The sequence below is a fragment of the Oncorhynchus mykiss genome, chromosome 10 (genome assembly GCF_057628025.1).
Source record: "Oncorhynchus mykiss isolate SJ-2025 chromosome 10, ASM5762802v1, whole genome shotgun sequence".
Classification (NCBI taxonomy): Eukaryota; Metazoa; Chordata; class Actinopteri; order Salmoniformes; family Salmonidae; genus Oncorhynchus; species Oncorhynchus mykiss.
Window position 1 is genome coordinate 46,845,857 of NC_143031.1, and position 14,638 is coordinate 46,860,494.

Below are 14,638 nucleotides of genomic sequence, written 5' to 3' on the forward strand. Positions count from 1 at the left end.
TCCTCTCATATCTATCAAGCCGATTATCAAATCTCAGTAAAAGCTTATAAATACTTGACAATGGCATGCAGATTATTATACTATTGGATGTGTTGACCACTGACAATCTGTTCAAACCATTTGCATCCTGACATTTGTCTTTTAAAAAGAGCAGTACTGAATATTCATCACAGGCTTAAGGGAAAGTAATAATGATTGAGTCTGCCCATCATCTTGTCAGACCTCAGCGTTATGTGGATGCGCCTGTTTAACACATGTCACGCTCATGTTCGACTTGTCTGCCACAAGTTTTCCATCATGGCATCTGTTCCTTAATGATCGGTGGGGAACTAGGTCTCCCAAACCACATGGCCTTTACCACCCCACTGAATAAAAAGCTTATCTGATGAATAAAAGGCCTTCCAAAGGACAAAAGTAATTACTCAAAGCGTCAAACACCTTTCTGTTTAAAGAAAATAGCCTTTGTTTCAGTATTTGCCCCATATTCTCATGACACAAGGCGAGACCCAGACACAGGAGGCAGATGGTTGGATTCTTAATGTTTATTAATCCAAAAGGAGTAGGCAATAGAATGTCGTGGACAGGCAAAAAGGTCAAAACCAGAGCAGAGTCCAGGAGGTACAGAGTGGCAGAAAGGCTCATGGTCAAGGCAGGTGGGTACAGAGTCCAGAACAGGCAGGGGTCAAAACCGGGAGGACTAGAAAAGGGAATAGCATAGCAAAGGCAGGAGTACGGGGGGGGGGAAATAAATCTGGTTGACTTGGAACATACAAGACGAACTGGCACAGAGAGACAGAAAAACAGGGATAAATACACTGGGGAAAACAAGCAACATCTGGAGGGGGTGGAGACAATAACGAGGACAGGTGAAACTGATCAGGGCGTGACAGTACCAGGTGGGCCGAGGGTACGATGACCTCTTGTTCTTGTGCCGGGAAGAGTGGAGGCTGACACCCCATGGAGCACTCTAATGGAGAGAGTCCAGTGGCAGAACTGGGAAAGGTGTTCGGGGCATACGCCACCCAAACCAGTTGTCGGCTCCAGGTAGTGGGATTGGTTGAGACCAGGCATCTCAGGGTGGTTTCCAGGTCTTGGTTGGCTCGCTCCAACTAACCGTTAGTTTGGGGATCGAATCCGGATGACAGGCTGGCCGACGACCCAATAAGGGTGCAGAATGCTTTCCAGAACTGAGACGAGAACCCCGATCGAAGACCATGTCTACTGGGAGTCCATGGATCCGGAAGACATGCTGCATCATAAGCTGGGCCGTCTCCTTGGCAGAAGGTAGTTTGGGGTGGAGGGATGAAACGGGCGGCCTTGGAGAACCGATTGACAACTGTCAGAATGACAGTGTTGCCATCAGACGGAGGGAGCCCAGTGACAAAGTCCAGAGATCTATGAGACCAGGGACCTGTAGAGGCTGAAGGAGCTTGCCGTGGAGTCTTGTTCTGAGCACACGGCGATGAAGGCAGAGACGTCAGGAACCATGGTGGGCCACCAGAAACGTCGGAGGAAGGCTAGTGTACGACGGGACCTTGGATGACAGAGCCCATTCCAGGACCCGGGACCGGAATGGGTTAGGGACAAACAGCCGGTTAGCCGGGCCACCTTCAGATCCAGGCTGGGCGTGTTGTGAACCAGGTTCTCAATACCCCAATCCACAGTGGCAGCAAGGCATGAGGTAGAGAATGGTTTTGGAGGTTGATGGTGTGGCAGAGGAACTGTATAGGCGGGAGAGAGCGTCAAGCTTCACATTTTCTTTTTTACCCTGGGTGGTAAGAAATTGTGAAGTTTAATCTGGTAAACAGGAGGGCCCACCGGGCCTGCCTGGAGTTGAGGCTCTTGGCTGTACGGAGATATTCCAAGTTATGGTCAGTCCAGACCAAGAATGGCTGTTCTGCTCTTTCCAGCTAGTGCCTCCACACTTCCAACGCCATCTTAACTGCCAGGAGTTCTCGGTTGCCTACATCATAGTTCCTCTTTGCAGGATTGAGACGATGGGACAGGAAGGCACAGGGATGAAGCTTCTGGTCCTGGGCAGATCGCTGGGACAGGATGGCCCCCACTCCAACAGCCGAAGCATCAACTTCCATCACAAATTGACGCGAGGGTTCCAGATGGATAAGGATGGGTGCGGTTGTGAACCGATGCTGCAGGTCAAAGGCTTTGTCGACAGCTGGAGACCATTTGAACAGTACCTTGGGAGAGGTGAGTGCCGAGAGGGTGCCCGCCAGGGTGCTGTAGTCCCAAATGAAACAGCAGTAGAAGTTAACAAAACCAAGAAACCGTTGCAACCACACCCTGGATGTTGATTGAGGCCAATCCACCACTGCTTTCACCTGTCCAGGATCCATCTGAACATCGCCCTCAGCAATTGCATATCCCAGAAAGGCGATAGTAGAGCGGTGGAACTCACACTTCTCAGCTTTCACAAACAATTGGTTTTTCAGGAAGTGCTGAAAGACCTGTTTGGCACGAAGAACATGTTCTTGGGCAGATTGGGGGAAAAAAACAACAGGATGTCGTCAAGGTACATGAACACAAAATCGGTTTAGCTTTTCCCGAAGCGCATCATTGACCAAAACCTGGAAAAAAAGGCGGGGGCATTGCTGAGTCAAAATGGCATGACCTGGTACTCATAATGTCCACTGGCTGTGTTGAAGGCTGTCTTCCACTCATCCCCCTCACGTATCCGAGCCAGGTGGTAGGCATTTCGAAGGTCCAACTTCAAAATATGGAGCCCCCCTGAAGAGGTTCAAACGCTGAGGAGAGGTAGGGGGTAATGATTCTTGACAGTAAGGTTGTTAAGTCCCCGGTAGTAAATGCACGGACGCAGGGTCTTGTCCGTCTCCACAAAGAAAACCTTGCGTCAGCAGGAGATGCAAACCGATGGACGGCCCCAGTGGCTAGAGACTCCTCCATAGCTTTGGTCTCAGGTCCGGACAGAGAATACAACCTACCCCAAGGTGGTGTAGTGCCTGGGAGAAGATCAGTGGCACAGTCATAAGGACGGTGCGGGGGAAGGGAAGTTGCACGTGCCTTACTGAAGACCTCCAGGGGGTCATGGTACTACGTGGGAATGGCAGAGACATCCACAGTATTGCTAACATCCTGAGGAAGACTACTTGGGGAAAGCTGTGCAGCTTGAAGGCAGTGGGAATGGCAAAAATGGGCTCCAACCCAGGATGTAGCTTGTGGTCCAGTCAATCACAGGATTGTGTTTGTAGCCAGGAAAATCCCAAAACGACTGGAACATGGGGAGATGCAATGAGGAGGAACTGTATGGTCTCACTGTGGTTATCAGAAATCCATAATTGAACGGGCACAGTATTATGGGTGACTTACCCTATAGAGCGGCCGTCCAGTGCACTATCAGCCATGGGCACAGAGAGGCTGAGTGGGAATACCAAGCTCGGGGAAAAATCCTCTGAAAAGCTGCCTTCGAAAACTTCTGGATTCCCTCGAAGGTGAACGAGCCATAGCAGGTCCACGAGTGTGCCCAAGACCAGACCTCCTCACGCCTACGTTCCCTTAAGCGGCCATTGATTTTGATCGTTAGGGAGTCGAGGTCCACCGGTAATTCCCGAGCACCTAGCTCATCCTTCACATCCTCAGATAATCCGTACAGAAAAGTATCGAAAAGACACTCTGGATTCCAGGCACTCTTGGCAGCCAACGTGCGAACAGCAACCGCGTAGTCTGCCACACTACAGGAGTTGACGTAATACAAGCAGTTTACTGTCCGCCTTTCTCCAGGATACCGGAGACTCATACCTTTCTCACCTCTGCCATAAATTCCTCCAAATTGCAGATTGTTGTTCCCAAACTGCCGTAGCCCAGGAGTACACCCTTCCCGACATTAGCGTAATGATATGCCATCTTCGATCGGTCTGAAGGAAACGAAGATGGCTGTAGCTCACAAATAAGCAAGCACTGAGAAAGAAAACCCCGGCAGGCACCAGTATTCCCTGAATATCGCAGAGGTGGTGGTAAGCAGGGTTGTTGGGGAGCCGGGATAGGCTGTACAAACTCACCACAGATAGGGGGGGGGGGAATTCATGGGTGATTGTTTTTTTCCAGAGGCAGCCTCTGAGCTAACTCCCTGATTTGCTCCAGAATAGCCTTCAACCCATGGTTGTGGCGTTCCATTAAGGAACTGAGCCCTTCCAAAAGGCCCTGCAACAACTCCTCATGTCTTCCAATGGTGGCTCCCTGCAGGGAGACAACGTGGAGGAGCTGATCCTAGTCTGCTGGGTCGGTCATGGCCAGTTCGTACTATCATGACAAGGCGAGACCCAGATGCAGATGGTTGGAGTCTTGATGTTTAATAATCCAAAAGGAGTAGGCAAGAGAATGGTCGTGGACAGGTAAAAGGTCAAAACCAGATCGGAGTCCAGGAGGTATAGAGTGGCAGAAAGGCTCGTGGTCAAGGCAGGCAGGTACAGAGTCCAGAATAGGCAAGGGTCAAAACCGGGTGGACTAGGAAAAAAAGAAAATAACAAAGGCAGGAGTATGGGAAAAACCATTGGTTGACTTGGAACTGGCACAGAGAGACAGGAAACACAGGGATAAATACACTGGGGAAAACAAGCAATACCTGGAGGGGGTGGGGACAATAGCGAGGACAGGTGAAACAGATCAGAGTGTTACACATATCCTGGTTTGAAAGTTACCTCACTGGTGGACAGAAGTCTGTTGTGTCAGTGGTCAATACTCAGAACCCATAGCAGTAGCAGTTGATTGTGGAGTACCACAAGGTCGTCCCCTAAACCCATATCACACTTGAAATCAAATGTTTGCTGATATCTCTAAGATGTCTGCCCAATTTGTAAAGTCTACTTATGCAGTCCTACAAAAGTATATCACAACCTATCTCTATATGAATGCATTTCAAACCAAAGGTGTATGCTTGTCTGTACCAGCCAAAAATAATGCTTCATGGACAGTGACTAACTTTGATAACTAAAAAAAGTTGAGCAATTGACTGAGGATGTCCCTGGGTGGGCATTTTCAGTCAAGACCCTTGTTTCGCCTACAGCATACAAACATATGTGTGTGGCAAGCTGTCAAGAAGCCTGACACAAGTAAGGAGATATTCACTGGTGTACTGTCAGATATTTTACAGAATGTGTCACAGGTTCTGAGTGTTGCAGAACCTGTGTCCACATTTTCATCCCTGCATTATAAAATGTTGTTCTGGCACTAAACTAAACCAACTGTAAAGGTTTTGGACTGATCTAGAATGTGGCAATGCTGTAACAGTAACACATTTCTACTGGACCTAGCCTGTTGAATTGTATTTGTGTTTTTGAAGACTAGTCTGGACAAAAGACACCCTCCACCCACCTACCCAACTGAATGCCAATGCAGAAGAGGACAGCCATGTTCGACACCCACTCCCTCATGCTGGGTTTTGCAGTATTTCACGTGAGTGCACAACATTGGCCAGGCGACAGCACGGAGGATTAAGAGCCTTAATTAAGATTTTGTAACAACTCAGCGTGTGCTGTCTATATACGAGACAACCCAACGGACGCAGAGTGGGGTAGGGAGGTTCCTTAAACAGCTGCCTGTCCCGAACCAACCGCTGATGGTCCTCTGCATGTCTCTGCATGTCTATGTCATGTCTATGTCTCTGCATGTTCATGTCATGATGGAACCTTGGGGGGTTGTGTTCAAATTGCAGTCTGTGAATGTATGCAGTCTGTGATTCTTGCTTGTGGAGTTGAGGGAGAGAGAGAGCAAAACAGACAGAGAGAGAGAGAGAGAGAGAGTGTGTATGTGAGTGTAAATGTCAGTGTGCGTATGTCAGTGTGAGACAAAGGCAACAGTGAGAGAAAATCCATATATTGTGTCTGTGTGAGAAGCAGTGCTGTGTGGGAAGAGTGTAGCACCCCATGTATAGAGTTAGGGGGTGTCCCAATCCCAAAATCCACGACAACACTGTGTAATCAGAGCTGACACTTATTGTATTAATATGGGCTAATGAGTGTCTAAAAGCCTGTGACCGCGTGCTTCGAGGAATCTCATCGTGTGCGTAAGTGTGGGGGTTGGAGAAGACAAATAGCTATATTAACACAGTATACACCGAGTGTACAAAACATTAAGGACACCTTCCTAATACTGTGTTGCCCCCCCCCCCCCCCCCCCCTCACAATTTTTGCCTTCAGAAAAGCAGCAATTTGTCGGGGCATGGACTCTACAAGGTGTCGAAAGCATTCCACTTGGGTTGCTGGCCCACGTTTATTCCAATGCTTCCCACAGTTGTGTCAAGTTGGCGGCTGAATGTCCTTTGGGTGGTGAACCATTCTTGATACACACTGAAAACTATTGAGCTTGAAAGACCCAGCATCGTTGCAGTTCTTGCCCATTCACCCACTGAATGGCACACATACACAATCCATGTCTCAATTGTCTCAAGGCTTCAAAAAATCATTCTTTAACCTGTCTCCTCCCCTTTATCTACTCTGATTGAAGTGGATTTAACAAGTGACATCAATAAGGGATCATAGCTTTTACCTGGATTTACCTGGTCAGTCTATGTCATGGAAAGAGCAGGTGTTTATAATGGTTTGAACACTCAGTGTACACTGTATATTGGTGTACACTGTATATTGGTGTACACTGTATATAATGGGATCCAGGCATAATTAAAAAAATATTACTCAAAAAGTGTTCCGTTACTCATTTCAAAGAGGAAAATTAGCTTTCATAGCCATGGAATTTGGCAAAGCAAAATTACAGTAATACACATTTGCATATGGGAGACTGACTAGTGGTTGCTATGCAAAACAACTCAATCATTCTGTATTTTTTTTATATTAACATAATGGTGTGATACAGTTTTTATTTAACTAGGCAAGTCGGTTAAGAACAAATCCTTATTTACAATGATGGCCTACGCCAGCCAAACGACACTGGGCCAATTGTGCACTGCCATATGGGACTACCAATCACAGCTGGTTGTGATACAGCCTGGATTTGAAACAGGGTGTGTGTAGTCAAACCTCAAGTACTGAGATGCAGTGCCTTTGACTGCTGTGCCACTCGGGAGCCATTACACAATAGAGTTATAATATGGAGATCATCAATCTGATATACTCACACACTTTCAATAGAATGAACAAGTGTGATAGAGATTGAAAAATACATAGGCCTGCAGTTCTGGTTTTATTTATTAACTATTAACCAATTCATATTTGATGTACATGACTTTACATGTTGCGTTTATATTTTTGTTCAGTATAGCTATCTAGCGTGCCCCGAACTCCTGTGTGTAAGGGTAACTGGGAGGAAGTGCAGTTCATCAACTGGAGGCACACACAGTTTGTATGGATCTGTGCAAAACTGCTACACTAGTGTATCTATTTTATTTGAAAGATTATTTCTTGCTGACATGAAAGATAAGGGGCATACGTTTCAAGAGCGGGAATTATTGACGTTTTTAAACGTTAAAACACAGCGTCGGAATTGTAGTTCACAGGGAACCAAGCGTTGGCGAATGTAACCACTGAAAACCCTACCTATACGGAGAAGAAAAGTTTTCGAGTGCTGAAGTAGATGTCTGTATGAGTAGGCTGTCTCTAGTCTACTAATAAATAATTTACACAAAAAGCATAATGTGTTTACATTTTGTCTAGACTGTATTATGAATGATCAGCAACAATGTGACTTTTTTGAGCAACAACATATGTTTGTCTCAACGATTCATTCTGCCTTTTTACTTGGGTTAAAATAAATACTGAGTAAGTCACTCCATGTAGCCACAGGCGCCGAGAATGCCGGGGTCAAAAACAGGGCACTCCGTCTGTCTAAACGAGCGCACTGGCGTGGGCTGCACAGGCTACGTTTCTGCTGGATCAATAGAAAAAAATGACCCACGTGTCAAAACACAGAAACAACGTGTCAATTTCGACATAGTATTACAATTTCAAAAACATACATTTTACAGACGGGATTGGTGAATGGAATGGTATTTGGTTTTCTTATTTTTCACACAGTGTCCGGTTCTTTTGATTGACAAACATTCACTAATGGCTGTGGTGCATCCATGACCATATCTTCAACACTAGCATCATTTTCTTTCTAAATTCTCTTGATTGCCTCTGCAAAGGAGATCCAATGGACTGCCCTGACTTTTGCCACTTCAATCTCCTTCACCCCCCTCCTTCACCCCCTGCTGGTGACCAAGCCTTAATTGTGTTTTCGCTTGTGACCAGCCTTCGTTGTGTTTTTGTTGTTGACCAGCCTTCGTTGTAGCAGAGTATTCTCAGTCTCGAGTCCGGTCTCGAGACCACATATTGCGTGTCTCGGTGTCGGATACATTTTTACTTGGTCATGACTCGGGCTCGGACAATGAGACATTTCTTCCCGAGACCAGCGGAGTAATAGCCTCATAATTATCAGCTCCCATTTCAGTCAGTGCATAAAACTGCCTTGCCAGGACAAATATCCACACTCCTTTCACGACACATTAATAAGTAATCGCCTATCGAAACCTGGGCTTCCTACTTTACTCGTAACATCAATGTCCTTTACTTTAGGTTTCAAATATCCTCAAACTTTGTCGCCCTTGTCAGAACTTCCTAGGAGTGGGGGAAATTGCTTGAAAGTTGAGCGCTCACTATTAGTAAGTGGAGACCGGGGAAAGTTGTAACATATTTAGTATTTTTTATCTATTGTAGATCTGTTTGAGTTAAGTGATCAGTTGTAGAGTGGCTCTCTAATAATAGCCCTCAGTATGCATTTTATCACCATTCTGGAATGTCTAACGCAGCCTTTCTTAAAGTATGGGTCGCAGACATTTAAAAATATAACTAACAGTTGGGGTCTCAAATGACTGCTGAGAGTTAGAATATATACCATTTATCCAAAGCAACTTACAGTCATGTGTACATACGGGTGGTCCCGGGAATCAAACCCATTACCATGATACTACAAGCACCATGCTCTACCAACTGAGGTACAAAGGACCACACATTTCACGTAGAACAGTAGGGTAGAATATGGTTGTGCTTGTGCCGCAGTAGTTTTTCTCTTATGTCAGTCACTGACAGCCACTCAATTAACCATGTCAGCTAACAATTTTTAGATTGGTAAGTTGGCCTAAGCTTGTAGTTATCATGGACAAACACCGAACCGACTGGGTAAGCACGGCACGTGCACAGGGGCTGTGACCTCCAGGGGTCCCACATTGATTTTGTTAGTCACTCTAACTCAGATATCATATTAACATAGCATAGGACCCCCAAAAGGGGGTGTGTGTTCATGAGCTTGGGTCCCAGGAAAACACTGAATTTCTCATTTGGGTCCCATACTGAAAATGTTTACAAACACCTGGTCTAAAGAATCCATATGTTCTTCTGAAATATGAACACAGAAATACTGGACATCTTGAACACTTATTAGGGTGGAAATTTGACAATTACAATCATGGTCTTGAATAGGACTTTTTTCCCAAAGTGCATTCATGTTTCAGCAGTGCCACCTGGTACATCTTTATTACCAATCTCCCATAAGTGTTCAATTGGGTTGAGATCTGGTGACTGAGACACACACACACACACCCTTTAAACCCACTCTGCTGCTTTGACATCCCTCTTTCAAAGTCACTGAGACCTCCTCTTCTAGCCATGGTAGCCAAAATAATGGGCAACTGGCCATTTTTATACATGACTGTAAGAAAGATGGGATGTTAATTGCTTAAATAACTCAGGAACCACACGTGTGTGGAAGCATCTGCTTTCAATACACTTTGTATCCCTCATTTACTCAACACCTGTATTGTTACTCCAAATGAATAGCTTGTAACACAGCGAAGGCTGGTCACCAGCAAAAACACAATAGCTGGTTGTGAATTCACGTGGAAATGTATACATTTTTCATATAGTTTTAAAAGGAAACCGATTTAAAAAAATGGACGTTTAAACGTTAACAAATACTGTCCATTTGTCACATCCCTATTTTAGGCCATTACTCAACACACTCTCAAAATGTGGGTGTATGGTTAGGGTACACTGCTGTTCACTGGGGTAAAAAAATATAAAATGTACACATAAGGTACCTTCAGAGTGTGGTGGTTAATTTATTTTCTATCAAATGAGGAGAGACAAACTTATCACACAGTCAGAGTTATATTTAAACTAAATCTTTATTCACTCATTAGTAAGGGAGCAGGTCAATACAACACACAAACAATACAACACACAAATAAGTGAATCGTTTGAGTGCTCTACGATAACGATGGCTGGTCGACAAATCACCCTCAGATGATTCGTTGAGAGCCCCGAGACAAAAGTACAAAGGTCTTCTATAGCCAAGATACACCCCTGTCAGTTTACATGACAAACAACAGATGTATGGAATGGGTCACAAGGTTAAGATTTGTATGAAAGATACTTATAATTCACAGCAGACAGTATCTGCTGTAAAAACAGTTTTCTTTGTATAGAGACCAAGGTTTAGCCCTGGGGTCATCTCCCTGGTACCATATAAAACAGAAACATTCACTCATGCTCTGGAATGCGGTGTCCCCAAAGACATTGTACATCTTCCGGAGGCCCATCCTCAGTAGAACACCCACAGATGAACCTTCTAACAACGCCTCATTCTGTTGCATAAATCAACCATTTGATGCAATAAAAGTATTATAACCTAATTTTGCAATTTTGCTCTTACCAGAGATAAACATAGTAACTCACATGGTACTGGCCGGTTCCTGAAAGGGTACATGTGCGGATAATCTAGTATAATGCTAAATGTTTCTCCCCAATATTTTAAATATAAGGTACAATCATCACTGAACTTTGAAATGTAGAGGGGGGCAATGTACCAGTGGGGCTCATTAGGAATTTGGGGAGTGATGTAATATATGTGTATTTGTGCCAACCGTCAGTGGAAGTGTTGTACCAGTTTAAGTGATATCCGGTTATGACTGTTAAAAGAGGTGTTCCTCTTTTAACAGTCAGTTCTGCAATCTTTGTAACAACATTTGACATTAAAGAGCTGCACTCTTAAGAGATTACTGTGTATTTCACAGTAACTTAATGACACTTAGTTGCCTGGATTTTGCTGTGAATTTTGCTTTACCTAATTTGCAACCAGCTATCAGTAAGCCATTTTAATATTCACAGTAACTTAATAGCCAGTAACTTACTGGCAACCTAACTGGCAACCAGATGTCAGGAAGCAATTGTAAAATGCACAGTAACGTACTTGCAACTAGCTGCCAGTAGCTCACTGTACCTCCACTGAACTTGTCTGATTACAAGAAAGCTTATAACATTAGGTGACCACTATTAAGCATTCTTTGTGGTGAGCACACTTGGGGCCCAGCATCACCAGGGGCCTCACTTATAATTGTTGCGTCAATTTAACACAAAATATCTGTGTGCACCCTTTCTGAAAAGGCTACGCACGCACAAAATTATTGAGATTTATAATGCCATACATACCGTTATAAATCAGACCTGAATGTAAAACTGCGTGGAAGAACGAGCATTTTAACTCTGTCTGAAAAACTCCCATCATTCACCTTTTATGGTGACAATTACGCCCTTATTTGCGTTATACTTTGGAATTATTGGAATTAAGCCAAGACATTATCAAAAGGAAAAGGCAATGGCGAATTTGATCAAATGTCTATGGAGGTGTTGACATGTTTTCTTTTGCAGTGACATTTGCTGTATCTGACCGCTTCTGAAAGACAAAAACAATTGCAAATTGTTTAAGACCTGTAAACAGATCGTTTGAAATGCAATATGTTTGGCATTCACTTTTCCTGAATCTTAATAGGCTATGCTGCACTGCCTGCGAATTCTGAAACATTGTCTACTCGGAAGGAAATGAAAGCTACAGCAGGCCTACTTACTCTTACAGTGGTAGCCTACACACTGTCCACCTGTTAAATTCTACTGTATGTTATAAACCATGATCCCTGTCAGATGAATAGAGCAGAAACTTGAAATCATAATAGCTTATCTAATAGGCCAAATTAACTAAGAGGTGTGCATGGTAATTTGCTGTATGGCTATTGGCTACTTCGAGAATATGAACTCAACATGGTCAGAAAAGGTAAGGAATTTATTTTGCAATGGTTATGATATACAGTGCCCTCAGAATGTCTTCACACCTCTTGACTTTTTCCACATTTTGTTGTGTTACAGCCTGAATTTAAAATGGATTCAATTTAGATTTTTTTGTCACTGACCTACACACAATGCCCCATCATGTTAAAGTGGAATTATGCTTTTGAAATCTTTACAAATTAATAAAAAATGAACAGATGTCTTGAGTCAATAAGTATTCAACCCATTGTTATGGCAAGCCTAAATATGTTCAGGAGTAAACATTTGCTTAACAAGTCACATAAGTTGCATGGACTCACTCTGTGTGCAATAAGTGTTTAACATTACTGTTGAATGACTACCTCATCTCTGTATCCCACACATCTGTATGGTCCCTCAGTCGAGCAGTGAATTCTAAACACAGATTGAACCACAAATACCAGGGAGGTTTTCCACTGCCTCACAAAGAAGGGCACCTATTGGTAGATGGGTAAAAAAAACATACATTGAATATCCCTTTGAGGATGGTAAAGTTATTAATTACACTTTGGATAGTGTAGCAATACACCAGTCACTACAAAGATACAGGCATCTTTCCTAACTCAGTTGCCGGAGAGGAAGGAATCCGCTCAGGGATTTCACCATGAGGGCAATGGTGACTTTAAAACAAATACAGAGTTGAAAGGCTGAGATAGGACAAAACTGAGGATGGATCAACAACATTGTGGATACTCCAAAATGCTAACCTAATTGACAGAGTGAAAAAAAGGAAGCCTGTACAGAATAAAAATATTCCAAAACATGCATCCTGTTTGCAACACGGCACTAAAGTAATACTGCAAAACATTTGGCAAAGCAATTCACATTTTGTCTTGAATACAAAGTGTTACGTTTGGGGCAAATCCACTACAACACATTACTAAGTACCACTGGTGACTGCATCATGTTATGGGTATGCTTGTAATTGTTAAGGACTGGGGAGTTTTTCAGGATAAAAAATAAACGGAATGGAGCTAAGCACCGGCAAATTACTTGAGGAAAATCTGGTTCAGTCTGCTTTCCACCAGACACTGGGAGATGAATTCACCTTTCAGCAAGACAATAACCTAAAACATAAGGCCAAATCTGCACTGAAGTTGCTTACCAAGAAGACAGTGAATGTTCCTGAGTGGCAAAGTTACAGTTTTAACTCAAATCTGCTTGAAAATATATGTCAAGACCTGAAAATGGTTGTCTAGCAATGATCAACCATCAATTTAATTGAAGAATTTTGAAAAGAGTAATGGACAAATGTTGCACAATCCAGGTTTGGAAAGCTCTTAGAGACTTACCCAGAAAGTCTAATAGCTGTAATCGCTGACAAAGGTGATTATAATATGTATTGACTCAGGGGGTTGAATACTTATCTAATAAAGATATGTTTTATTTTTCATTTATTGATTTACAAATATTAGAATTTGTCTTCCACTTTACAGAGTATTTTCTGTAGAACATGGACAAAAAAATACAATTAAATCCATTTGAATCCCACTTTGTAACACGACAAAGAGTGGAAAAGTTCAAGGGGTGTGAATACAGTACACTGTTAAGGCACTGGCATGTATTGTGTTTCTAAATTAAATATAATCTACTAAAGACATTACAGTATTCAGACGTAGCCTACAAATATTAATGGAAAAGGTGAACTGTCTGTTCTACTGTTAAACTGTGCTTCAGATCGGATCGCAGAGAGCAAAATACTTGAAATAGCATCTATTTCCTACTGTGAAGTGGGTCTAATTAAATGAGATGGGATGAATGGTAGCCTATCCTAACTTGTCGTAGGTCTATAGGCTATTTCGAGTGTAGCCTATGAAACCATCAGTCAGAAAAGGAAATTATTAAAAAAATATATATATATCATTATTTTAATAAACTGAACACTAAATACAACAAGGAACAAAAGAAACAACCGAAACAGCTCCGTCTGGTGCAAAACACACTAAACAGAAAATAACTACCCACAAAACCCATGTGGGCAAGAGCTACCTAAGTATGGTTCTCAACCAGAGACAACGACAGACAGCTGTCCCTGATTGAGAACCATACCCGGCCAAAAACAAAGAAATACAAAAACATAGAAAAAATAACATAGAACGCCCACCCTAGTCACACCCTGGCCTAACCAAAATAGAGAATAAAAAGCCTCTCTATGGCCAGGGAGTGACAACAGTGCCACTCTTGATTGTCACAAGCTCTTACAAAGATTGTAGAACTGGGAGTGTACAAATTAAACCTTCATCAACATAACAAATTAAAACACCTAAACTAGTACAACACTTCCACTAATGGTTGGCACAAATACAACATATTTTAGACTAGAGGTGTGAACGTTTAAACGTTAAAATGTTTAAACGAAATTGGGATCCCTAATGTTAAGAAAACCCCCCCAACCAAAAAAACATTTTTTTATTTTTTCCCCTCACAAAATTAAAACCCCAGTGCAGTTATCACAAAACATTATTTTCCGTCTTATAGCCTAACTAGACGATAGGCTATAAAGACCTGGGGAAAGTTGCGTAATTTGAAAGTAG